At 62.9% G+C, this 26427-nt stretch overlaps 1 protein-coding gene across 5 annotated transcripts in view; it reads right to left on the minus strand.

Annotated features, from left to right (window-relative positions):
• The window catches only part of GSE1 (Gse1 coiled-coil protein), a 390100-nt gene that overhangs the window by 28410 nt on the left and 335263 nt on the right, over positions 1-26427 (minus strand). The window lies entirely within an intron of this gene.

Consider the following 26427-nt stretch of genomic DNA (forward strand, 5'->3'; position numbering starts at 1 on the left):
GCACGGGCTGAGTGCAGGGGGAGGCGCAGAGAGCTGGGAGGACAGCTCCAGGGAACGGTGGTCACCTGGGGACTCCGGGAGGACGCAGCCGCGGCCACAAGGACAGCGTGGTGAGCACGTGTGCCTCTCCCGGGGCCCCCGCCCCTCTGTGGGCAGCCAGGAGAGGCTGAGGCCCCGATGACACACAGTCTGCACCCCAAGTCCTGGAGAGCTGTGCTGCGGCCCCCATGCCCCCCTTGCAAGGTGGGTGGGCAAAGAGGTCTCGGGGGCGCAGAGGGTAAACGGCCATGACTGTGGGGGGGTGTTAAAGAGGCCAGTGCGTGCTCAGAGGGGCCCTCCTCTCGGGAGACGGCTTACACCTTGAGGACAAAGGACCCCACAAGAGCCCCGGCGCCTGCGGCCAGCAGCGCAGCCTCCCAGCTGCCGGCGGGTGACAGGGCCCTGACTCCATGCGTCCTCCTCTCTGGAGGAGCGGGGGAGAGGGCAGGGTACAGGCGACTCCACTGGCCCTACAGTCAAGCAGAGGAACCTGGGGGGGTGGGGCGACAGGGTCCCTGCCCCGCAGGCTCTGGACAAGAGCGCTCTCTCGGCCACCCCGGCACTCAGCCAGCCGCTGGGGCAGTTGAGCAGGAGGCCTGCCCCAGCACCCAGTCCTCCCCACCCCCTCCTCCCAGGAATGAGGGAACAGGACTGTGTGGACCAGCCTTGGAGCAAGGAGGAAGGGGGCGCCTGGAGGTCAGGCTTAGCACAGCCTACGCGGCCACACACGGTGGGGCCTGGACCCCAGCTCCGGGGCCTCCAGCTGTGTGACCCTGGGCAAGTTCCCTTGCCTCTCTGGGCCTCAGTCTCATCTATAACCTGAGAATGAAGACAAAGTCTACCTCATGAAGTTAACTCTGTGAGGGTGCCAGGAGGCGATTCACAGCAGGCCCAGCACATATCTCAGGGACCCCTGCTGGGTGTCGTCACGCTGACGGTCAGTGGACGGGGCAGAAGCCCAGGCCTGGATGGGCAGGGGCTAGGCCAAGGCCGCGCGGGTCAATCTGGGCACACTGGACCCGGGCTGCCTGATCTGTGCCGCCGTCGCCCCCGAAAGCCCTCCCCACCACTGTCCCTTCCTGCCCGGGCACCCAAAGACCAGCTCTGCCCACCCCTGAGCGGCACTGGGTGCTGAAAGCGAACATGGAGGATGCCGGGGACAGAGGGGCCCGGGGCTCTCGTCCTGCTGCCTGCGGGGAGGCCCAGGGATGGAGCCCACACAGGACCCGACCGGGGTGGTCCAGAAGTCTGCTGGGTCCTGCTCTGGCCCAAAGTGCCCTCAGCACCCACACTCGGTAGGCCGATGGGTTTTTTTTGGGGGGGGGGGGAATGGCATATGACGGAGCACCACCCTTGCCGGGCTCCCAGCCTGGGCACAGTTTGCAGGGTCCTCACCCAGGGCCACACAGCTCAGCAGCACATCAGGACTCAAACCTCATTTACTGGGCCCAGAGGCAGCGTACTCCCCAGGAAGAACTGGGGTGCGGGGGCGGAAGGGCAGGATGCCCTCCATGACCCCACCTGCCTGGTCCAAGGTCGAACTGCCATGGGGGACCAAAAGGCACAGATGCACTCAGAACTCAAGGTTGCTTGGCTGCGGTGGTTCCGAAGTGGGTCCAAGTCTGTCCCTCGTTCCCGCTATGGCCAGAGACTAACCCTCTCCTCGCACGTGGGCCAGACTCTCGACTCGTAGGGAACAGGAAACGGCAGAAGAGCAGCTACTGCCAAAGTGAGGTTGTCAAAGCGCTCAGCCACCCCCCTGCACTCCCTGGACCACACGGGCCGCAAGGGGTCCACTGTCAGGCTGTGAGGACGCCCGAGGCGCCTGCGCGGGGATCCCACGTCCCGGGAACGGGGGCCTCCAGCCCACAGCCACGGGAGGCAGCGGCTCCTCCAGCCCCAGGGAGCCTTCTGATGGGACCGCAGCCGGGCACCAGGTTCATTACACCAGGGGCGCTGGGCCAGAGCTACCCAGCACAGCCACTCCCGGAGCCCGACGTGCCTGTGTTCGGGATGGTTTGTGACGCAGCGTTAGCTAGCTAACTGGCACAGGGAGGGCCCCCGCACCCCCCACTGACCAGGACTCTCAGTGTCCCTGCCCCTTTCTTCATGCCGTTCAACTGTCTGCAGACACGCTGTGTCTTCACCCAGAGTCTCCAAAACAGAACCCTCTGGTGCCGTTCATGGCCATTAACCACCTCCCTTCCCCATTCCCAGGACTCCTTAGAGAACTGGCCACCACCCTTTAAACCCTACAGCCTCTCAGAGACACACGTTGTCGTGCCCACTTTACGGATGGGAGAGTCCAGGCTTGGGCCCAAGGGCCGACAGGAGGTCACCAGCGGGGCCGGGATGACCTGAACACAGCACCCGTGTCCCACACACGGGAAGCTGGTCGGGGCCCAGGTCCAGCCCCGTTCTGGGGACGTGAGGCGGGCGCGGAGGTCCCCTCAGCCCAGGGGGCAGGTGTGAGGGCACTGCCCAGCGGCTGTGCGACAGACTGGCCAGCTGGTGACCACCAGCTGCCAGCTCTGGGCAGGATGGTACAGAGCTGCCCGGGAGCAGCCACTAGGCAAACCCGGGGTCAGACCCCAGAAACATCACACACCCCTTAAGGCCCTGGGCGGAAGCCTTCGGGTGTCACCAAGAGGAACAATTTTATCATTTTAACCCTACGTTAAAAACAGTCTATGTTTTTAACACAGAACTTCCTTGCCTATGTTTTAGCTTTTCTGGAGTAAACCAGGTTTTTTACAAATGGGGTGCCCTCAAAGAGAGCCTTGGCTGCCTGAGTTTGTAATAACCCCTGGAAGGGGGTCCCCCAGCCCAGAGCCTCCTGCTGGCCAGACATGGGAGCTGAGGGAACTGGGGCACCCCTGCTGGAACCCCAACACTGACAGCCCCAGCCTTTCCCTGGTGACCAGGGTCCTGGGAGCCAGGTGCACCCCCTGCCCCGTTCCCATAAGAGCTGCCCCTGAATGTCAGCGCCTCACTCCTCCTGGCACCTAGCGACACCCCACCCCTGTAGCACCTTATGGACAGCCCCCTGGGACTCCTGGGGGTCCCCCAAAGCAAGTGTCCCTGCTGCGGTCACTGCAGGCTCTGGAGCATCCCGCAGCCAGGAAAGCCGCTCTGCTGATGTCAGGCCACTTAAAATAGGATTCCAAATGAGCAGCTTCCTTAGGACAGTCTAAAATTAGCTTTCCTCCTCAGCTTGTGTGTGCTGGGAGGGGCAGGGAGGGGAGGCAGGGGGCCTGAGGGACCACCGGCCGCCGGGCTGACAGCCCCCTTACACCGAGGATGCAGGCAGGCAAAGGCCAAACGTGGGGGACCTGGAGACCCTGCGAAGGATCACCATGAATTTGCTGGAGGTCGATGCGGGAGCACAGTCCCCATCTCTGGGTCTTGCCCCCAGTTACAGCTTCGGGGTTGCTTCAGGATGGCTCTGCCCCCCAGCCCTGCCCAGGCAGGCACCACCCTGACCGTGGAAGCCACGGGGGCAAGGGGAAGGGAGAGGGGGGGCCTTAGGTGGCCCCAGCACCCTGGAGAAGCCCCGCAGAGCAGGGGTGCACCCCCCCTCATTAGAGAGGTATTCATTAACTTCTGCGCTCCTGGCCATCAACTGGGTTCTTGTCTACATTATCAGCTCATGTAAATCCATCATCCTAACAGCTGGGAACAGGCTCCACAATGTGGAGGCCAGGGATGGATGAGGGCTGGGGTGGGCTCCCTTCCTGCTCGACTGCCCTGACACGCACACATGCGCGTGCGCACACAGACACACTAGCTCAGGGGGCCTCCTGGACGTCTCAGCTGCATCACAGGCTGCTGTCCGCCCCCCGCCCCCGGAGACCCTCCCCCACTCCCCCCAGAAAAACGAGCTGCTCCAGCAACACACCCAGAGCCAAGGGCCTGTGACCCCTGTGACCGAGGTGGCGGGGGGGGGACCAGAGAGGAAAAGTCTCCCCCAGAATCAGCTGGGCCCCCCCTCCTGGATGGCTCCGGTGTTCAGAAGCAAGGCCCACCACGCCTGTGGAGGCCCTGCGCCAATGCCTGCACTTTCTACCAAAGCGAGGTGTCTTTAATCAATACTTTCTCCTCTCCTCTGCCCAGGTCTCTAATATGGCCAGAAGCAGCACAGAGCTTCAAAAAACAAAACAAAAGGCAAAGAAGAAAAACCCAAGTGCCGAGGGGCGAGCCTGGCTGGCGGCTCAGCGGACATTCTCCAGAACCACCTTGTCCCTGGTGCTTCAGAACATAGCCCGATCGATCGGGGAGCCTGCTGTCCAAACGCGCGGTGACAGCACGACCCAACGGGGGCGGGGGGCGGGGGCCCCTAACGCTCCATTAAACACGGCGGCGGCGGCCCGGCTCCCTGCTCTGCGCGGGCGGAGGGCGGTATTAATCAGCCTGCGGCCTCCCTCCAGCCTCCCGCGGACCCGTAATTACCGCTTCCTTTCATCCCGCTCTTCCGCGGCCCCAGACCTCGGGCCTGCTCCCTGCGTGCTCTGTAATTACAAGCTAATAGCTGAGATGAATTTTCTGCTGGCTCCCGGTTCAAGCACCGATCCACCCCTTTCCCCTGACAGCACCCACCCCCCTGCCCCGGGGTAATTACACCCCACAAGGCCAGGCTCAGCAGGGCCTCACTGTCAGCTCTGCGTGCACGGTCCGGACCTGGGTTCTCTAATCACCCCTCTCGGTAATTCTTCATTACCGCAGAAAGAAATGTTTGTGAACAAATACAGGGTGTCCCCCAGCTCCGGGCCTCCGTGCACCCCCCCAACAAGGGGCGATGCGTGTGCAGCCCTAACAAGGCCGGGGTCACCTGAGCAGAGACCCGGCAGGCAGGCAGGCAACGGCGGCGTGGGGCACCACGTGACCCCGGGAGCCTGAGCAGCTTCATAACACATTCATTTTATTTGCCTTGCGGCGTGTTCTCAGCTCACTCGCACGGAGCAGCTTTTCTTGGGGGTGGGGGCGGGGGCAGCACCTGGGAGAGCCTGGGAAGGCGTCCTGGCCCCTGGACGCACAGCGGCGGCCCGCCTTAGGCCCTCGTGTTCTTTTCCAAGGACACCCCCTTGGGTTGTGGGTTTCTAAGTGGACCGGGGGGGGCGTTTTCTTGCCCAGAGTCCCAGAGCTGGACGTCCACCCCAAGGCTCTGGCCCCAGTGACTGGCAGACCAAGCCGAAGCCACTGCCAACTGCTGGAGCAGAGGACGGCTCAAGCAGACGGCCTGCATCCTGACCCGGAACCGCCTAGAAGGATGGGGGAGGCGGGGGTGAGAACGGCCGTGTGCCCAGTGCCAACCCTGGCCCGGGAGTAAAACGCTAACGAGGCAGCTCATCTCAGGACAAGCCCACCACGTTCCCCCGCAGTCCCCTCATTCATGCGGCTGTGAAGTTACTACAGGATTGGAAAGGCAGGAGCCACAGAGGGTCTGCCAGGACCCCAGCCAGTGAAAACGGAGGCCCCCGCACCCCCAGAGCCAGCCCCACAGGCTGAGCCGTCTGCACAGCTCATTTCTGGGGTCTCCGGGGAAGTCACCACAAGGGGTTCAGTGAGGCCCTGCAGCTGCAGTCAACGGGGGAGGGGGGGGGTGGTCAGGCAGCATTCCGGGCTCTCCCCAGCCTTGTCCGCACGCTGCCACGGCAGTGACGAGGGGCATGGGGGCTCTCGGGAGGCTGAAACTGGGTCCCGGGGAGAAGAGTGCTTAGGACAAACCCCCACACAGGCCTGTCACTCAGGACAGGGGTGCCGAGAAGTGCAGGTGGGACTGGGCCCCTAGGCTGGTTCCCGGGGGCCCCGGGGTGGAGAGGAGAGCACTGGGCAGGGCCTGGACCCGGGCGGCCTGCCGATGGAGGCCTCCTTGGACAGCCCAGTGAGTGGCTGAGCTTCAAGGCCGCAGACGCGAGGGATCCTGGAGGTTCCGGTAGAGGCGAAGGATGGAAGTCAGGCAGCAGATGGCAGCGACATTTGACGGTGATTATTCCAAGCGGGTGGCGTCTGGAGCAGCCTGGGATGGGCAGACGGAGGGCGGCCTGGGAGGGGCACGGAGTGGGGCGGAGACAGTCCCGGGGAAGCGCATGATTAAGGCAAAAAGGGCTGTGGGACAGGGTCAAGGCTGGAACTGAGGGCCCCCCCAGAGGCGGTTGGCATCAGCGCTGACAACCACAAGGCCTGGCTTTGCCCAGAACATCACCCTTCAGGGTCACTCCAGAACAGACCTCACCCCCCATCAGCCAAGGATCCTCCTAACACGGTCCCTCCTGGCCCCACTCTACAGATGGGTAAACTGAGGCTGGAAGAGCCACATCCTCGTCTGGGGCTGCATGCTGAGGAGCCAGGGTGGGGACCCAGTTTTCCTTGCTGCTGTGCTGGCAATTTCCATTTAAATCAGGAGATACTAGAAAGACACCCCCCTCCCCCAGCTAGGGGTCACCTCCCATCCCGCAGGCTGCTGGACGCCCACGTAGGCCCACCTACATGCATCGCCTTACAGAGGGTATCAGGGAGGAAGAGCAGCTCTGACTCTGGGCCGCACTCCTGAATCCCACGTTCTGGCAGCTCGGGGCTGGAGGGCGCCAAGCCGGCAATCTGGGAGTGACTCCTTGGTGACCCCGAGGGCCCTGAGCTAATAAGGCCACCTCCCCACCAAGGAGCCCTCTGAGTGAGCTCACAGGTTCGGGGTGCAGAACATGGCTGGGGTGGGTGGCGATCAGAGGTCCGGAAGGACAGGAACCCAACCTGGCCAGGAGGCGGCAGCACGCTCTGAGCCTCCACGGAGCGGCAGGCCCGGGTGGCAGGTGGGGCAGCGGGCCAGCCCTTCTCCGGAAGGGAGGACACCTGGCTGGGAGATGAGACGTGAGGCCACAGAGGCCACTGAAGGGGCCTGCCCAGCCCCAGGGCCCAGGCACCCGGGTGTCTAAACCCCTCAGGGGAGACGGCAGAGCATGTGTGTCCCTTCCACACCGCGGGGGTGTCGGCAAAGCCGTCTGCAGGGCGGGAGTGCGCCTGCACCCCCAGCCCCAAAGGCCACTCGGGAGGTCCTCAGCCTACGGAACACGCACGGCAGCCCCGCCCTCAAGAACATCAGCTGACCGCGGAGAAGGAAGACGCCTGGCAGGCGGGCCACTCCGGAGTGTCACAGGGCAGGACCCCCAGGAGCTAAGTTGAAGGCTTAACTAGGAAGCCAGCCAGAAGATGGGGTCCAGGCCCAGTGCCCCAAACTTCCTAGCGGGGGCCTGTCCGGTCCCCATAAGATCTGAGCCTCAGTGTCCCATCAGTAACCCTGGGGACAGGGACTAGGCAGGAGTGGGCGGAGGCTAAGGGGCCATCTTTCATCCACCAACCTCGTTACTTGGCGCGAAGTCAAGACATCTTTAAATGTGAATCAATGGGTGGTAACTTAAAACGGGAGGTTTCTGGTCAAAATGAAGGTTTCTAATTTCTCCTGGAAAATCAGGAGCCAGCAACCACATCCCAAGAGTGGAAGCTCCCCTCGGTCTGTCCCGAGGTCATCAGCCCACCCACTCTCCCCACTCTCTCAGGCTGGTGGGCTCACTCAAGGCCAGAGGTGTCGCCAGATTAGAAACCATGGGGCTTTAGGCAATGAACTCGGTCCATGGGAGCTTAATAAACACACGCGCAACCAGGACGCTCGGCTCCAATGCTGGCACCACATCCATCCAGATGCAGCAGAAAGTCCACTCCACCCTCAGCTCCGGGGGTGAGCCTGGCACGTGTCAACCGCGGGTGGGTCCCACCTGAATCAAAGCCAGGACCTGGCCTCGACTTACGTTTTGTTGCTTTTGCAAAAGGTCCATTTTCAACAGGGTTTAAAGAGGCAGACCAAGCCCTCTGCACTCCCCACTCCAAATCTTGCACATAGTCAGCCTGACCAAGTCCACAGAAGCTCATCTGTAAACCCACAGGGATGTGTGTGAGGAGGTGCATGGCACCCCGGAACCCAGGCTACAGACACCTACAGCACAGAATTCTTTACACCCCAAGTAATACTAACACTCTCCCGTAACGTGTTCTACCCAGGCTCAGGGTGTCAGAGGTAAGCTACTAAGTTCTTAAGGTGTTCCTGTGGTCCAGACTCTAATAGTGTTTCCTCACCCAGGCTTATCCACCATCTTCAAAGCCCTATGTGCCATGCCCAGATGCCCTAAAATGCTCCACCGAGGGGGGGTAAAAAACAAACAACCCACCACCCTGCAGCCAAATGCATTTCAGAGAGGGTCCACCGGGTAAAAGTTTGCAAAAACAGTCACAGGCCACCAGCCATGAGCTCCCCAGTCCCAACCGTGTCCTATGCCAGGTCAAGCCGGCCACAGCCATCCTCCACCAACTTGCCAAGCAAACTGCCAGGGCCTAAGTAATCCTTCACTTTCTCAAAAGAAACAAAAATTCCCCCACGGCTCCAATCGGGAACATGTAAGGTCTCAAGGGCCACAGGCAGGATGCTGGGGCCAGAACTGGCTCTCACGGGTACCACCTCCCAGGAGTCAAGGGTCACATGGCAAGAAGTGGTCCAGTCTACCCAAAACCTGCCAGGGTGCAGCAAAAGCCAAGGTTGGTCACAGGCTTTTCCCCCTTCTGGGGAGGATGGACATCCTTGGAAACCAAGGGCTGAGGGGCGTGGAGGGGACCACTCACCAGAGTCAGGTAAACAAAGGTCTGGGTTGTGCTGGCGGGCGGAAAGGAGAGTTGCTGCCACTCTTTCTGGAAAAATCTGGCAATGTCTTTTAAAGATGTCTCAGCCGTCTCCCCTCTCAAAATCTACCCAGCACTCAACCCTGAGGTGTCAACACACCCGTGGGGGACTCACTGCATGAGGCAGGGACGCTGCTGGAAACTGCAGTTGTGGAACCCAAGGTCTGCTGAGCGCCCTGGCTGGGGCAGCCCAGCACTGACGCCCCACCGTACGTGGTACGAGAAGGCAGGCGACACGGACCTGCCAGCTTCAGCTAGGAAGGCAGCTGTTTGGTTAAAATGCATTCCCTGGCCCGGGTGACAGGCTCCCGGGACTAGCATGCCTACTAAGGGAGCCCTCCGGAGTCTCAGTGTCTTACAAGACCTGTAAGGTGAAAACTGCAGGCTGCAGAAAGCTACGTCAACGTGTTGGGAAACGAGAGACCTGGCCATCAAGCTGATTTAAAGCCTACAATCTCAGCCCACATGTCCGCTCCCCCTGCCGAGGCCAAGCAGGGTGGACCAGAAATCCTTCACACGAGGCCATCTGAATGCAGCCCCAGGGGCCAACTCTGAGCCTCAGTATTCTCACGCTGTTAAATGGGGGCAGCCCACCCTCCCCTCCTCGCGAGGAGGCAGTGGACAGGGCTCCGGCGCCTCTGGGGTGCTCGAAGTCCCTCCAGCACCCCCACCTGCACCCACCTCTGACGTCTAGTCTAGCCCAGCCTCACATCTAAGTGAACAGACAGACCACGCACCCTATGTAAAAGTTACAAAAACACAAAGATAAATGAATGCCAGGAATTCGGCAGGATGAATCCACTCAAACCTTTGGTTTTCCCATTTCACACGGCTTACCAGCTGTCTGATGGCGGGCGGGCAGGCAGGAAGGCCCCATGGGACCCCCGCCCCCCCCCCCCCGTATCTCCCGGCTAACAGTCAGTGGCGGTAATCCCTACCCTGCAAGTCAGACCCTCCGGGGAAGATGAACAGCGGAGCGAGAAGCGACCCCACATGACCCACGTCACACCAAGGCAGCCGGCCTGCCAGCCACCACCCCCCCAAACAGGCTGGGTGGCAGGGCAGGCAGAGCCCCAGGCTTGGGTTCAGTTCAGAGGGAGAGAAGACCCCAGTTAGCACAAAGGAGGACCCCGCCAGCCTCCCCTCCCCCCGGCAGGCCTGGCCCTCCTCAGCTTGACACATGGATCTTCCTTCGGGACGGCTTAACCTGACCGAAAGCCTGCCGATCGATTTCTTTTATTGCTGCCTGTGGCCACAGAAGCATCTGAGCGCGGGGAAGGGCGGGGCTGGGAGGGGGCGTCTCACCTCCCTCCTGCTGACCTGGGGTACAACCCCACTGCCAAAGCAGGCAGAGAAGCCGCTGGGGAGGGGGCCAGTGTGTGAGCATGGGAGCAAGACCAGGGGGCGGGTGGGGAGGGTCCGCAGGGGCTGGTGTGGTGAAGTGTGTGAGCACAGGATGAAGACCCTGGGGTGGGTGCGGCCCCAGTGGGGAGGGTCCACAGGGGCTGGTGTGCACCTTGAGCCTGGAGGTCTTGGTGGGAGAAGCAGCCGCCGCTGCCCCTGACCACACCAAACACGGCAGGGCCAGGAGCCGGGGGCACAGTGCCTTCTGGGTTTCAGAAGTTACAAGTCCCAGGAATCCTAGAGCCACAGAGACGGGGATGACCGCGTGCTTCTGACAAACCCGTACACAGGGGCCCTTGGTGCCAGGCGCTGCTCTGAGCTCTTTATAAGAAAGCATTTAACCCGCAAAAGCCCGAGAACACGGGTGCCATGTCTGTTCCTACCGCAGAGGCCCACAGGAAAGCGTGCGCGGTTGTACAGGCTGAGCCAGGCGTGATGGGAACACCCTGGTCAGGGACTGACCACCTGCTTGACATAGACACTTGGGGGCTTACCCCAGGCCCCCGAGGTTTGCAGCCCGCGCCCTGGACTGACCCACAGGGGCAGGCAGGTGGCCCACATAACATCTGAGCCCTCAGCTCTGACAGGGCCTCCGCAGGCCCATCCTACAGATGGGGAGCAGCTGGGGGCCGTGACGGTGCTGGGGAGGCCGGCGGCTCATCTGCCCATGGGACGCCCCCACCTGGTCTGGCTGCTCCAAAGCCTTGGCAACCTGCAACTCCTCACACCCATCAAGGCCTCCAGCTGGAGGAACCGGTTCCAGAATTGGAGGCTTGGCTGGAGCTGCAGACAGACACAGGAGCCACCGTCCAAACGGCTCAGCACCTGAAGGTCCCTTCAGGAGAAAGGCCTGCCGCTCACCTGGGGCAGGGAGGAGGAGCACCGTCAGGATTTGACCCCGGGTTCGTACAAAGCCCAGGGCCACCCATGACCCGGGGATGGGGTCGAGAGCACTACCTTCCCGGCTGGGGGAGGGTACCCAGCCCCAGGCCATTAGGGCAAACACTGCGGACTGTGGCTTCCCATGTGGGATCCCAGTTCTCCTTCAGAAGCATCAGGGCCCCACCTTCCCCAGAAAGAGGAATTCCTTCCCCACTGTGCCCCACCCCCCCAGCAGAAGGCCCTTCTAGCTCACCTGCGGGTTCATAAAATACAGATGTCTGGGCCCCACGCCTAGAGATGTGGGTCTTAACCTGTCACAGGTCTGGCCCCAGGGTTTTAAAGCTCCCCAGGTGAGTCTAAAGTGCAGCCAAGAATGAGCACCTGGTCTGGGGGCTTCCTGTCCCCCTAACACCGTCTTCCTCAGTTAAAAGTCACCTCCCAGAGACACCCCTCCCCAGGTCCCACTGGGATCCCACAAAGCCTCAGGTTCAGCCAGATCCCCTCATTTCCACGGCCCCTTGGAACTGCGGTCCCCTCCCCCACCAGCAGCCCACTGGCCTCCGTCCCAGCACCTTCCCCCGCCCCAGGCTGCTCTCAAGTGCCTTAGTTCTGCAGGGGTCACCCCCTCCCCCAAACCAGCTCAAAGCCTCGGGAAGGGAGGGGCAGAGGAAGCTGGTCTCAGGGACCCGGGATCGCCCTGATCCAGGAATGGCAGGGAGAAGAGCAGCCCAGCAAAGGGGGGGGGGGGGCGGGCGCAGGGCACAGAGCGTGATCGCCTGCGGTTCCACCCTGCCAGAGGCAGGGCCGCAAGTCAAGAGGACGGTGGGGAGAAGACGCTGCGGAGGCGAGATTAAAAGGCCCCCGGTGCGCGCCCTGGCAGGCATGCAAAGGGCCGCTCTGGATGCGGTGTTATCGGTGTGCACACCTCCCAGCGGCAGGCAAGGGCTGAGTTCAGAGGAGGCGCTCAATAAATTCTCATTGACAGGAACACTCCCCAGTGCTGCCTCCCGCCTGTGGCCTCAGCCGGGGAGAGAGGCCAGCACGGGGAAGTGGAGCCAGTGGCTCGGCAGCCCACACCACTCTGGGCGAGAGAGGAGAGAAATTAAAGCGCGTGGCCAAGCTGAAATGTCACCTGAAACACGGATCCCTGCAGGTTAGAAAAACAGCTCCGCCGGCGCACCGAGGGGAGGGGGCGGGCCGGCCACTCGCAGCCCTGTGGTTTGGAGGCGGCCGTGTTGCCATAACAGAGGTAATGAACATGCTACCACCCAAGCCCAGCCCGCGTGGACTTCGAGTAACCCAGCCTGGGAATTCCAAGCCTTCCGACGGGGCCAGGAAAAACCTGCCTTGCTGGCTGACTCCACAAGCCCCTACGAGTTCCTGGGGCGAGAGGACAGAGCTGGCAGCCAGGCTTGCTCACCTGCGCTCTCCTGGGAAAGTAGAAGCCAAGGGCACCCACCCTTCAGGAAAGGGGCTCTGAGCCCAGGGGCCCTTTCTCTGCCGGAGCAGGAGGACGCCAGCTGCCAAAGGGTCAAGGGCCACAAGGGGACTGAGCTGGCTGGGGAGGTGCTCGGCCTGGAGGTGCAGGACCCGGACTTGCCACAGAGCGGCGCTGTGCAGACTCCGCTTCAGCTCCTCCAGCCAGAAACCAGAGCTGCTGAACCCACAGGCGGGCAAGCTTCTGCTCGGAAACCCCAAGGCTCTCTGGGCTCTGCAGGCCCTAACCCTCCCCCAGAGACAGGGAAGTTACTGGAGGCCAAAGGTCTGCCTGCGCCTGCGGGCATGGCTGGATAAAGGCCATCGGCGCTTCCAAAGAGGTCTGCTGCTTGCTGCGGGCTCCTGCAGGCCTCCACCTCCTAAGGCACTGATTCCCAGCCCCGGGTAGACAGGAGCCATGACCCAGGGAACTCTCAGCAAACCCTGCTCAACCCTGACAAGCCAGGATTTGGGAAGCTGTCCCCAGCAGGCCAGGCCCTGTGCAGTCGGGGGCAGCCTGCTGCCAGGGCCCCGCAGATCAGGCTGGGCCTGACCTCGGTCACCCGTTCACCAGCTCGATTCCCACCACCCCTAAGGTTCACGGAAAAGGAAAATCAAGCGTGCCAAAGGCCTGGCTGGCTCCTGCAGCCCCCACACTTCTCCCTGCATGCCGTGGGACAAAGCGACAGAGGCCGGCTGGGCACCCACTTTCACGCGGGGGGGGGGGTGGACTGCACCCATAAGGGCCCGCTGGAAGTGTCCGTGTAGCTGTTGTCACAGAGCCAGGCCTGCTGAGCCTGGGGTGGGCGGGGCAGCGACTCCCTGCCGGCCGGATGACACACTGCGGCCCCTCACCTGTGGCGTGGCCCAGCTGAGTCAGGTGGCAGGTTCTGCCATACCCGCGGGTGGAGGCGCCCGTAAACACAGGCTGAGCAACGCTGACGTGCCCCGAGCAGAAGTAACACCCAGGGAGGCCCAGGGGCAGACAGCCTGTTCACCTGGGCCCCCCCCCCAACTTTCCACTGGGGGGGGGAAGGGGGCACAATCCCAGCGGGGGTAAGGCCCAGCCAGCCTACTTTCCGGGGGACATTTCAAGCACCCCACCGGAGACCTCCTGCCCTCCCATCCCGGTCCGTCCCACCCCCCTCACCCCCACCCCCCTGGCCTGGAAATCGGCTTAGGCAGGGAGGTTCCCACCCAGGATCCGCGGGGCCCTTTGTTCAGCCTTTCACAAAAGAAGCCCTTTTTTGTTTCATCTGGTGGTCCCGCTTTTTGTTTCCAAACCACAGCCTGTGTGGGCCCCAGATAAGGCACTGCAGGGGTTAACAAGGATTTAATGTATTTTAGACGCACTTCCCAGACAAAGGCTAGTTTACAAAACAAGAGCCAAACCGACTCAACTCGGCCAGTATCCACCAACCAGCCGCCGGGCAGGTGCTTCCCCCCGCCGCGCACACAGCCCTCCAAACTTAAGAGCCGGCGCTCCGGCAGAAGACCCCGGTCCATCACGTGGGGGTGTCGCGGCAACACCACCCAATCCAGGCGACCCCTTCCCCCCTACGACCCCGCGCCTCCATCTCCCCTGCGCACTTCTCAGGGGTCCCCTTAGTCCCCCACCCCAAACTCGGGAGGGGGAGCGGGAAGGGGGGAGGCGGGAGGGCCAGCCCGACTCCCGCTCCGCCTCCACGGAGGGAATTTAATTAGCCTGCTGGAGAGGCGGGCGGGCGGCCGACGAGGTGTCTCTGCTGCTGCAATATAATTGAATCGGCTCCACTCGGTCGGGCCACTCGCCGCCCATCAGCGCGGCCGCCGGGCTGGGGGCGGGGAGGCGCATCCAGGCGGAGCAGGAAGGGCCGGGGAGGGGGGGGAAAGGGCAGCGCGAGTGGGGGGCGGCGGATGCAATCACCTCCCACCTCGGAGGCTGGGGCAGCCTTCTTCAGCGGAGGGAGGGGCAGGGGACCGGCTCCTACGGGGCGGGGGGGAGCGGAGAGGCGGGGGAGAAGCCGTGGAGCCCGGGGCGCGCCCTTGGGAAGCAGGGCGTGGGGGTCGGAGACCTGGGAGGCTGCAGTCCCGCCCTCCCGGCGGTCTCCCTAGCTCCAAGGGAAGGGGGAGGGGAGCGAAACAAAAAAACCCAACCTCGCGGCCCCAGCGGGCGATCCCCTCCGCCCACCGCAGCCGCCGCCAGCACCTGCCACGCCGCCAGCACCTGCCACGGGGGCGCAGCGCCGCCCCCCTCGCTCCCTCCCCAGCCGCCGCAAAGTTTTCACTCCGGCTCTGGAGCGTAGACAGCTCACCGAGAGACCCCCAGCTGCCTTGCTCCCCACCCGCCGCACGCTCGTAAAGCACCCCTCGCCTAAAGCAGCCACCGAGCCCGAGCCCCGGAGCGGCCCGAGCCCCCGCCTGGAGGCCGGGCGCCCAGGCTGCGACCCGCCGCGGGGCGCGGGGCCTTGGGTCGCTGGCCGGCCCGCCCGGCTCTTATCGCCGTACACACTCCGGGGGAAGTTGCCCCGGAGCCGTTGGCGGCCGCCCCTGCGGAACCCGCGAACTTGGAGGAGAAGGGGGGCGGGCGCGGGGGTGGGGGCGCTCGCGGAGACCGCCCCCAGCCCGGCTAGACGCGCTCACCTTTCATGCCAGGGCCCCGCCGCTCCGCCTCGGCTGACACATGCTGGAGCCGCCGTCGCCCAGTGTTTGTCTAAACTGCTTATCTCACCCGGGGCTGCTCGGCGGCGGCGGCGGCTCGGGCCCGCTGGGGAGGTGGAGCTTCCGGGGCCCCGGCCAAGAAACACCTGCTGCTGTCGCCGCCGCCGAGGACACACCCAAGCGCAACGCCGCCCACTCTCGGGCCACTGGCTCGCTCCCGCTCCCTGACCTCAGCCAGCAGGAGGTGTCGGGTTTCAGCCGCAAACACACGCGCTCGCGCGCGCGCGCGCACCGACCGGCGCCCGGGTACACCCGCGCGGGCACACGGCCCTCCCCAGACAGGCCGGCCAGGTGAGCCGAGGACACCAGCAGGTAGGGGAAGTGCCACCCTCAGGCTCCCGGGGACCCCGGGCTTCACTGCTCAGGGGTCCCACGAACACTGGTGTCCGAGACCAGCCCCTGGATTCCAAAAGCAGGGACCGGTCAGTTTCAACACGCCCACCAGGCGAGCAGCGCCCCTGCGCGTCTACTGACGGCCTTCCGGGCGCCGAGAACAGCGTGTGCCACAAAGCAGGCCCCCCGAGGAGTGAGCGCACAAACTCACGTGTTCTGGAGGCCTCCTGGAGGAAAACTTTCGGAGCTGGTGTCTGTGTTGGGGGAGGGCACGGGAGGGGGCATGCAAAGTAGGCTGTGTGCCTCTCCTCCCCAGCCCCCTCTTAACTCCCCCAACTTGAAAGGGTTGAATGTTGTGGACTCGGGCCTATGCACCTTCCCCCCAAATTCGAGGAGCTCCGCCTTCTCGTTCTAAGTAACTTTGGGGAAGACCACAGTGCGGGGGGCAGCGGGGTAGTTCTTTTAAAGAACTCACGTCCCAGCGGCTGGAGAGTCCACGCAGGCGCCGCTCCGCCAGGGGGGGTCATTAAGTAGCTGGGGTTGCGGTCAGAGGCGAGGCCGCCCGCCTCCAGAAACTGGCACGACCCACTGGGCCTCCGGCCCCAGAACAGCGCCTCCCCATTCCTGGCACCCCACCACCACCACCGCCGCCACCACCACCTCACCCAGGCACTTGACAGACTGGAATGACTCAGGGAGCGTCCTGAAATTCCTGGGCACCCACAGGCGGCACGGCGAGAGTGGAGGGCCCCGGCCTCCCCGCCCCCACCGGCGGCGGGCGCAGAGCACCAGCGCCGCGCCCACCCCGCCCCCAGCCCCGCGTCTCTGGGAAGCGCCGGGTCAATGGCGGCCCGCCTCGCCCGACGCCCCCCTGGCCCTAGCGCGCCCCGCGCTCTGACCCCGCGCGTCCCAAACTCCCAGCGTTGCTCGGATGCACCGGGGTCTCTGCCTCTACATCCTCTTTTTGAAAATCCTCTCCATCTACAGCCTTCCTACTTTTCAGCCCCGGAGGCAAACCAGTACCCACCCCTCAGCCCCCCGCCACAGCGCCGCGCTGCGGGTTTCAACTTTCGGCCGCCGGTGCCAGCCCGCGCTTCTGCCAGCCCCAAACCTGCCCCGGGACATGCCCGCGCCGCGCTTGGCAGGCGCGCACGCAGCCGTCCCCGCGGGCCCAGCCTCCCCCGCCTCCCCTCCTCCCTCTCCCGCCCTCCCTCCCCTCCCCGCGCCAGTCCGGATTGCGACGGGAGGGAGCGCTGGGCGCCTGCCACCCCCCATCCATCTGTTCCCGATGACGCTGGCGGGCCTGAAGCAGTCGGAGCCCGCGCCAGCAGGGAGCAGGACTCGCCTGGGTGCCCGCCCGCCCGGGGGGCGAGGGGCAGGGTGCGGACAGACGCCCCCGAGCCACCCACTCCCCTGCTCCGCCTTCCGCCGAGCGCACGAGGGTCGGCCCCTCGCCTTGCACAAGGCTCCTGGCCGACCACAAACGAAAAGGGAAACGGACCTGCGAGGCCGAGCCGGGGGCCGTTACTGGCTCCTACCTGTGGGCGCCGGCCGGCCGGCCCTGGCACCTCCTGGGAGGGGCGCTTCCCCTTCACCCCCCACTGCCTGGCTCCGGGCCGAGCCTCCCTCGTGCGGGCCTAGGCCTCCGCCGGACGCTTTCGTTTACCCACCACACGGTGTCTCCGCGGCGCGGACCTCCGAGAACTCACACTCAGCAGGGGCCAGCATACTCACCGCGGCCAGGGCGCGGAGGACGCGGTGCCTCCATCGCCGCCGGGAATCTCGGGGAGGGGGAGGGGGCGAGGGAGGAGTCAGGAGACTGCAACCGAGGGCCTAGGGCCTGAAAAACCAAATTTAAAAACCTCTGGGGGCGGGTCCCACGCTTTCCCACCAGGACTACCGGCTGGGGGTGGGGGCGGGGGTAGTAACTTACACATGAAAACTACTCGCCCACGGACCGGACTCTCCTCCCAGCCCCGTCCCCAGGACTGGACGTTTGGGCCCACCCTCCAACTCTCTCACCAAGACATGGTGGTCCAGCTGATTTCCCTTCATCCTGGGGAGACCCTGAGGGTGGTGGTAGAGAGGGGGTAGGGAAGTCAAGTTCTTCCACACGTCTGAGGACAGCCGTGGCGAAACATAGAATTTTGTGGGTCGTCCACTTGGGTTCATCGTTTGGCTACTTTATTCAGAGTCGGTTGATGCCCCCGCCCCCTCCCAGACATCTGGTTCCGCTGCTCGGCGGGACGGGGAGCCTGATCCCGGTTCCCAGATAAGGAAGTCGAGGCTGCAGTTGCTCAAGGTCACGTGCACACACTGCCGCAATGGGAGCTGTGCTGGGAGCTGCTCACACCTGCAGCCAATCTCCCTTTCCCCGTACAGCCCGTCGAGGCCTCGGGGAGCTGCAGGGAAGCCCCGCGGCCGCACGGGGGCAGCAGCGAGCTGGCTTGCCCGCCCCCGGCCAGAAAAATGCTGGCGGCCACCAGGCGGGCTGGCGCGGCGGCGATGGGTGACACTCGCTGTCGGTGCGCCCGGCCCCGTGAAAGCAGTAATCGGAGCATGGCCTCCGTGTTTAAGGGTGGGAATTGCTCTCCCGCAGCCCGCGCGCTCCGCGCTAACGAGGTTGGTGGCTTGACTCCTCCACTTCCCGCCACTCCGGCTGGGGCTGGCAGCCCTCCATTTCTTCAAGGGCGTTTCTTCCCCTCCCAGCGAGTGGCGATTCCCGCCCGTAGCCGGTCCTGAGCCCTCCCTGGGCTCAGCCCTCCTCTCCTTCCTCCCCAGATGCTTGGGAACCGGACAGAAAAAGAAGGTTGGGGTAAAAGGACAACTTTTACCCAAGGCCAGGGTCAGTGCCATGGCAGGGGGCGGGGGCCAAATGGAGACACTTCCCAGAGTGGGGACACCCGCCCCAATGACCCAGCTCACCAGGATCCTGCTTCCTTGGTGCTAGGGGCAAGAGGATGCTGGTGAGGTCCTGCTCGCACCCCCGACTGGGGTCAAATGAACCGTGCCTCCTGGAGCAGGAAGCAGAGATCAGGAGGCCCTCTCCTGGCTGAGCACCTCCTCAGGAGGGTCCTGCAAAATCCAGCCCGCCTGTGCGCTCAGTCGTCCTGTCCGACTCTCTGCGACCCGGTGGACTGGAGCCCGCGAGGCTCCTCTGTCCATGGGATTCTCCAGGCAAGAATACTAGAGTGGGTTGCCATGCCCTCCTCCAGGGGATCTTGCCGACAGGGATTGAAGCTGGGTCTCCAGCAGCCTGGAACCCAGGAAACCTACACGATGGAGCCCTCAGTGAAGTAAAAGCCCCCGCTTAAACTGACCCTCAGAGATACTGACGGGGGATCTGCCGGAAAGAAAGCGATGCCACTAACCAACACGGTGGGCATTCGGTCACTCAGCAAACACACCGGCCTTCCCAAATACAAAATTGAAATCACCAGGCCCAAGGTGAGAGGTGCCGACAGGGAGGGCACCTCAAGGCAGCCAGGAACGGGAAAGACAGGGTGGGCAACTTACCCATTACCAGCACCACCACCAGCCGGGCCCCCACCGGCCAGGTGAGGTTCCCTGGAGTGCAAGTGTCCCAGTCTGGGTCCAGCCTGGGCTCTGCTAGGCCCTTGATACAGGGGCGGGGGGTGGGGGTAGCCTGAATGGGTCCTGCTGTTTGTCATCCTGCCTCCTCTGGGATCAGCAGGATTCAGTGCATCGTCCACCCTAACCCGCTGTTTTGGCACCTAAAGACTGCATGTCACCATCATTTTCCATCACCCCGGCCACCCCATTCAGCACCTGATCAACAAACAAGCGTCAGGGGCCTGGCCATCAGTGCGGGTGGGGAGGGAGGTTCACTTCTGCCATTTACCAAACACCTAACATGTGCCAAAGCTGCTCAGCTCCTGTCATTTAATCCCCTTGGGCCCTGTGAGGCGGCCTCCTGACCTCCATCACAAAGCCCGGTGAGGAGACCAGAGAAGGTTAATTAACTTGCCTAGGGCACACACGTTCGCTCCGAGCCAGATCCAGACCCTGGCTGTCCTCCTGCACTCAGCAGCACGTCTCTGTAGCTACCGCGGCAGATACCTCCGGGCGAGGCAGGGTTGCAGCACGCCAGCCGGCTGCCCTGGGGTCTGAAAACCACTCTCCCTTCCAGGAGGGTTGGGGGACCCATGGCCCAGAGCCCTGGGATCTGCACAGTCCCTCTGCATGACCGGTCCACCCACCCCAAGGCTACCAGCGGAGAGGGTGCCACAGGGGCCTCAGGGATGGCGGACAGGGGGCCTGCCCCGCCACCCACTCTGTCCCCCCCATCCCGTCCTGGCAGGAGGCCCTGCCGCCCAGCCTCCATCACTCACACTCCGAAGTCCCCTTTCTCTCTCCAGCCACCTATCACTGGCCCAGAAATCCTCTCCATTCTTCAAAGCCCGGCTTAAATCTTATCTCTTCCAAGGAGGCTTTTCCCATCCCCGCCTCTGGAATTCATCTCTCCAGGCCCTACGTCCCACTCTAGATACAGATCGCAAGGGGCGGCAGTCTCGGATACTGGGGGAAGGATGGGGAGGAGTGTGTGAAATACTGATTGCTAGGCCACACCGCGGAGCTCCTGGGGTCAGGGACAGGAAGGAGCATCCTTAGCGAGAGCTGGGGGCAAAGAGGGGAGGGGTGTCCGGGCCTCTCCCGTTGACAGCTGGAGCCCCAGCCTCCTCTCCCACCCCCCAGCCCCCCCACTGACAGCGGGTGCCCGGAGGGGAAGGGACTCTCCTGGGGTAGCTGTGACCCGGCCCTGGCCTCTGCACGTTCACGTCTCACGCACGTCTCACGCACGTCTCACCCGCAGAAGGGATAAAGGGAGGGAAAACCAGGGCAGCCCTCTCCAGATGCCCTCCCCCACCAATGCCCTCCTAGGGAGGAGCCAGGCTCTTCCGGGGACCCGGGGGCAAGTCCAGGCCTGGCCTGGGAAGCCCCCGCCACCGCACCATCCCAGTCGGCAATCCGGTAGCCAAGGTCACCTCCGGGGAGCAGGAGGGGCGAGGGTCCCGGGTGACCCGGGGGAACGCAGTGGCAGAGGTCGGGCTCTTAACCCTGGGCTGCCCCAACACTTCCTGCCCTTTCAGCGCCGGCCGCGAGCTGCACCCGCGCACAGCTGCGCTCCTTTACAATCAGTTAACAGCTGTTTTGCATAGATTTTCAATTCTAATTGCCTCGCTTTGTGAGCCGCCGAAGCCCGGGTGAATGGGGAAGCCTCCGCGCAGCTAGAAAGCAGGCGGGGAGGGGGGACACTCCAGAGGGACTCAAAGGACGCCAGTGTGCACGGGGCCGGCTGCTTTTATTTTTATGTTTTAATAGAAGAATACCCACTGACGGCCCCCACCGCCCCCAGCTCCTGCCGCTCCTCCCAGAGCCCAGAATCCGAAGGGTGCCCCCTCCCTGTGACCCAGGGCTCCCCAACCCACCCCAGACACAGGACCCAGGGTGGGGGGGGGCAGCTTCCAGCTCCACGGCGGCCGCGGGAGCCAGCCCCCCTCCCCCCAAAGCCCCCCAGGCTCTCCAGTACCCAGATATGGGAAGCTAATTGGACAATAAAGTTGAGCAGCGAGGAAATGCGCTCTCTGGAGACAGCTGGCATCTATAAAAGAGAAATATTTGCATTTAAAACCTTTAAACTTTATATGGCAGGCCAGGCCAAGCCCAGGGGGAGGGTGAATGGAAGGGAGGTGCTCGGACCCTGGGGGGCAGAGGCTGGGGGTTGGGGGGAGAGGCAGCACAGGCTGCTGGGGGTCCATGGAGGCCCCGAGGCTGGCAGTTTTGAATTTCTCTGCCACCGGCACCCCCCCACCCCCCGCCCCAGTTCCTGTAAGTCACTAGCCACGGACAACACAGGCCTGGGTGGCCTCGCCACGGGTCAAGCACAACCCCTCCTAGCTCCCAACCCATCCGGGAGCCCGGGCCTTCCGTGGGCGTCCCGAGGCCTTTCCAGGCCAAGCACATGGGGCTGGGGTCCACACCTTCGCGGGGGGCTTGGCCAGGGTGCGGCCCACCTCCCAGCCACCAGGGCAGAGCCTCAGGCCACGCTCCTCAAGTTATCCCTTCCCTGGTCGCTGGCAGAGTCCCCGTGGGGGGAAGTGGCCCCTCAGGCCTGGCTTCCGGCCAAGAGGCAGTTTGCAGGAAGCCCCAGCACTGCCCCAGGCTGCGTGCGCACCCCCAAATGTGCAGCTGTGGGAGCACCCTGACCCCTCCTGTGCTCGGAGCCCGTGGGCAGCGCCACCCCACTGCCCGGATGGAGAAGTCAGGGCTCACGGGGGCTGGCAGGGCCCCTCCGCCTCCACGCTGCCGTCTGGGGTGGGGGTGGTGGGGAGGAGGTTTCATTTCCCCGCAGAGTTACTTCCCATTTTTCATACTTGAGAGAAACCTGGCCACGTTTTCCTACTGTCAACATCTAGAGCCAGGAGAGGCTGTGCTCCTGACTGGTCTTATTTTAGCAGGCTTTTATGAAATCGCTGCGCACCGCGCCCCTCCGCTCGGCGTCCTGTCTGTCTACCTGCGGTGAGGGGGTGGCTGGTGGAGACACCCAGGCTCTGCCTTTGCAGGGCAGGAGCAGAAACTTCCGGGGACTCAGGGAGGGGGTGTGTGTGGGGTGGGGGGCAGCAGGGCAGAGAATGTGGCCCAAGTCAACAGCACACGTGTAATTTTCAACAATGTCAGTTTCGCAAAAACCACTCCAGAGACATCCCCTTTGCCCCAGAGCGCTGTGTCCTCCCCACTTCTGTTCCCATCAGGACAACATCTCCAGTCCCAGCACAGCTCAGCTTTGGGGCCACCATGCCCCGGCCTGGTGTCCAAGCCCCGGAACACCCGGGAGACTGTCCCTTGGCCTCACGGTGCTCTCTCTCTGCAGCCTCCCAGCCCCACAGCCTCCGCCGACCTTTCCACCATCCCTCCCTAAACACGACTTCCTGGTCATCTGGGGGGCGAACCTCATTACATTCCAGCATCACCAAGGAGCAAACATGACTCCTGAGAGGGCCCCTGGCCCCGTGGGAGGGAGGTGAGCGTGGGTAGGGGGAGTGGGGGTCAGAGGACAGGCACCTGGGCTCCGTCCGCGGGACCCCCACCTGGCCGGGCGCGTTGCCACCTGGCACTGTGCAGCGGTGTTGCCAGCTGGTGACATGCAAGCCACACGTCCCCTCCCCGGCTTTACAGTGAGGGGGAGACGAGCAATAAGCTAGCAAGAGCCTTGCGTGGTGCCTGGAACACAGCTGGAGCTCCGCAGGATGACTTACATTTGGTGTGAGGGGGGAGAGGAGGGCGGCAAATAAACATGCTTTACAGGGAGGCAGGCGCGCGGGCATCGGGGCCTGCAACCAGGCAGTGCTGGGCTGGCCCACTCTGTCTCGAGTGGCCTAGAAGGCACGTCCTTCCCTTTCCCCCCACGCAGGGAGGGGCTTTCGGGAATCCCAGACCCTCCAAGAATCAGGCCGGCCCGTCTCTGCGCACAGATAGCCCTGTGCTGGCTTCAGGGTCAGTGCTCCTGGCTGGTCACCGGCAGGGTCTGTGCAGCCAGACGGAAGGGACAGAGGACAGTCAGAGAGAAGGGGGCGACTGGGCAGGCCGCCCAAGTTTCTTTGCCTTTTTTTTTAATATTGACAATACCCAGCCTTGGCTTTCTCCTCAGAGAGGTGTCTTAAAAATTATGCACCCAACCCAAGAGTCCTCCCAAGAGCTACTGACCAGCCACAGAAAGGAGTGAAGTTCTGATATTCACTCCGACCTAGATGAACACAGTCAGAAAACATACATCCGCATAAAACCTTGGATGTGAATGTTTGTGGCAGCATATCGCTAATGGCCAGAAAATAGAAACAACCTGAATGTCCATTAATGGACAAGAGATTTTAAAAGCCTGCCGTCTGTTCACACAATGGACTATTATACAACCGTGGAAAAGGAGGCAAGTACTGGTCATGTGACAACACAGATGAGCCTTGCAAACCGAATGCTGAGTGAAAGCAGCCGGACACAGGGACCCATCGGTGTGATTCCGTCCGGAGCAGAGTCCAGGACAGGTCAGTCCACGGGGATGGAGCAGCTGAGTGGCTGCCAAGGGCGGCGGGCGGGGGGGACAGGGGAGTGGGTACTGACAGGCACAGGGCTTCCTTCCAGGGGTGAAAGGGTTGTCTGGTGTCAAGACTGACGTGGTGGTCACAAAACTTTGCAGATGGACTAAATGCTGATGCACTGTTCTCTTTTAAAAGGCTGATTTCACATGGTGTGATTTTTATCTCAATTTTTTTAAAAGTTTCAGTCTGAAGCACCCCCCTCAACTGATGCTGGGGCCCACAGCTTCCGGAAAACCCCCCCACGTGGACACCCCTGAGAACGAGCACCCCCTGGAAACCCCCTTCGCACTGTTCGTGACTCTTAGGTATGATGAGGGAAACCCATCAGGTTCCAGGGTTTTCTGTCTCCAAGGAGGTTTTCCATGCGTGGCCCCCACCCTCGCGCGCACACACACCCAGGGCACAGCGCTATCTCGGCAGGCGGGACCGCTGGGCCCTCGAGGTGGGGGGTTCAGCCATGTTTTCTGTCCCCGTCAACAGTTCTCTGGCCTCAGGGAGGGTAGGCCCAGCCCCTGTGAGCAGCGGGAGGTCAGGGCACTGACAGGCACACACCTGTCCCCGGCCACGTGGCCACTGGGCTGCAGAGTGGCCAGCAGTGACCTGGGCAGGTCTAGCAGACAGGGAGGGGCTGAGGGCAGGCTCACCGAAGGTCACAGGTGACAGGGCAACCTGCGACCCCAGAACTCTGACCTCAGCCTGAGGTCAGCCTGGCTGCCTGGGGGGAGGCCAGAAGGCCCGGGCATAGGCAGACATCTGGGTGGTTCCCGCATCAGTTTCTCAGGAACTACCTCCTCTGTAAAGATTAACCAGCTGTCCTCTGCAAGCAAGGGGCTTTCCTCTCTTCCTGCTTTGTCAGCTTAGAGGACAGGGCCCCTGGACGCCTGGCCAGGTGGCCATGTGGACAGGCCACGGGCCCAGGCGAGCCCTGGGGTACTGAGTCACCCCAAGGTCCTGGGCCCATCTGGGGGGGGACAGGGCTCAGGGCGAAGCCACGGGACCCTGCCAGGCGTGGGGAGAAGGCCGTGCTCTAGAACCCAGGTTGCCAGGCCAGGGGGTCACCGCTGACATCAACTTGAAGCAATCCTCAGAAACTTATTTGGGGGGGTCCTCATCCCCAGTTTTCCTTGTTCGTTTAAAAGCCTTCAAATTTCTTTACATGCAAAACCGCTCTGGAAACTGACATCTGCACAGGCCTGTGGATTGCACACACATGTGCAATGTGCTCCCACCCCCCTTCCTTGGGCCTCTACCTCCCCACCTCACCCCCCACACCCCACCCTGCGCCATGCTCCGCGGATGGCAGCCAGGGTTCTGGCGGGGAATATTTGTTAAGTGCCTACTATGCGCCAGGCTTGCTTCTTGCAACAGGAGACTGAGGCCCGGGTTTGCCCAGTCCTCCTCACCTCTCCTCTGCTACCCACCCCCCTCCTTTTCCAGGATGGCAGTGTTCCTGACAAATTTCTGGATTCACTGTCTTCTGCCTGTGGAAGCCTCAAACCATCACCAGGACAATCAAATCCCAGATGCCTTTATCACTCGCCGACTGGTCAAGTTTGATGTGGGCAGAGGACTGGCCCTCACGAGGCCTTTGCCCCCACGACCAGGCCTGGGACCCCAGGGACGAGCTGTTAAGGCCAGGCCCCCGTCTCTCTGCCGGCTCACAGAGGCAGAGAGGACCCACTTGCTCAACACTTGTTCCATTTACCTTTTCATAACACTGGTCTCACAAATGGAAATAATCAAGGAGAAAGGACCTCGTTCAAAGGAGTGCCGGTTCACCACGGGAAGTTCTGGCAGTGGTGGCTGCTGGTAAGGTCCCTGGGGCGTCTGCAGGCCCCGCGTGGAAGGTCAGGGAAGGGACGAGCTACCCGGGGTGTCCCTCTCACTTTCCACCTGTTTGCTCCAACAAGGACCTTTGCTTTTCCTCCGTGGGCTCTTCAGCCTCAGCTATGAAGCCCCTGCCCTGAAACACCTCCTCCCCACTCCGCACCCCACCCCCCATGAAGGCTGCTCCACCCACCCCGCTGCCCGGCCCCCCACTCTCCGCAACCCGGGCCTGGCCCAGTCCCACTGTGACGGCGCCTGCAAGGATGCCTAGAGCCTCTGGGTCCACTGTCTCTTCCCCGTGCCCTCCTGGCAGGGTTGCCCTCCTCCCACCCCCTTGCCCCCACCTCCCTGGGCTCCTCTCCCCTTGTAAGTCACCACCTCTGCCCCTCACGACCTCACCTCTCATCTCTCCAGGTGCCAGCCAGCTCAGGTCTCCTCCCTCTCACACACAGGCCTTCCTAAGTGTCTAGACAGGTCCCCAACACACTTTCCTGCTACCCCCCAACCTCCCCTCAAATGCAGGGTAATTTAGATTAAGAGCCCCTCTCCCTTCCTCACCTTCCCCAGGCTTTACCTGTGCTGGGGGCCCCCTCCCCGGCCCCTCACAAAACTCCTTTGTTTGCCACCTACCTCTTTGCTCAGGCCCTGGCTTAAAATCCACCTCCTCCAGGTAGCCTTCCGGGATGCGTCTCTAACCTCCATTAGGGGAAGCTTACCTTCCCACTCCCATGGGGGGTTACTTTTGAATTCCTTACATTGCGCCCCAGGCTTACCAAGTTGATGGTGGAGAGGAAACAGCCATCCTTATTTCTGGACCTTCACAAGCCTTTAAATAGCCTTAAATAGCTGAATTCATCTAAATGAATGTGAGAAGCCCCTTCCAGGACACAGGCCCTCATCAGCAACAAATGCCATGTGCATCCCTCTTGCC

The sequence above is a fragment of the Cervus canadensis genome, chromosome 18 (assembly GCF_019320065.1).
Source record: "Cervus canadensis isolate Bull #8, Minnesota chromosome 18, ASM1932006v1, whole genome shotgun sequence".
Taxonomy (NCBI): domain Eukaryota; kingdom Metazoa; phylum Chordata; class Mammalia; order Artiodactyla; family Cervidae; genus Cervus; species Cervus canadensis.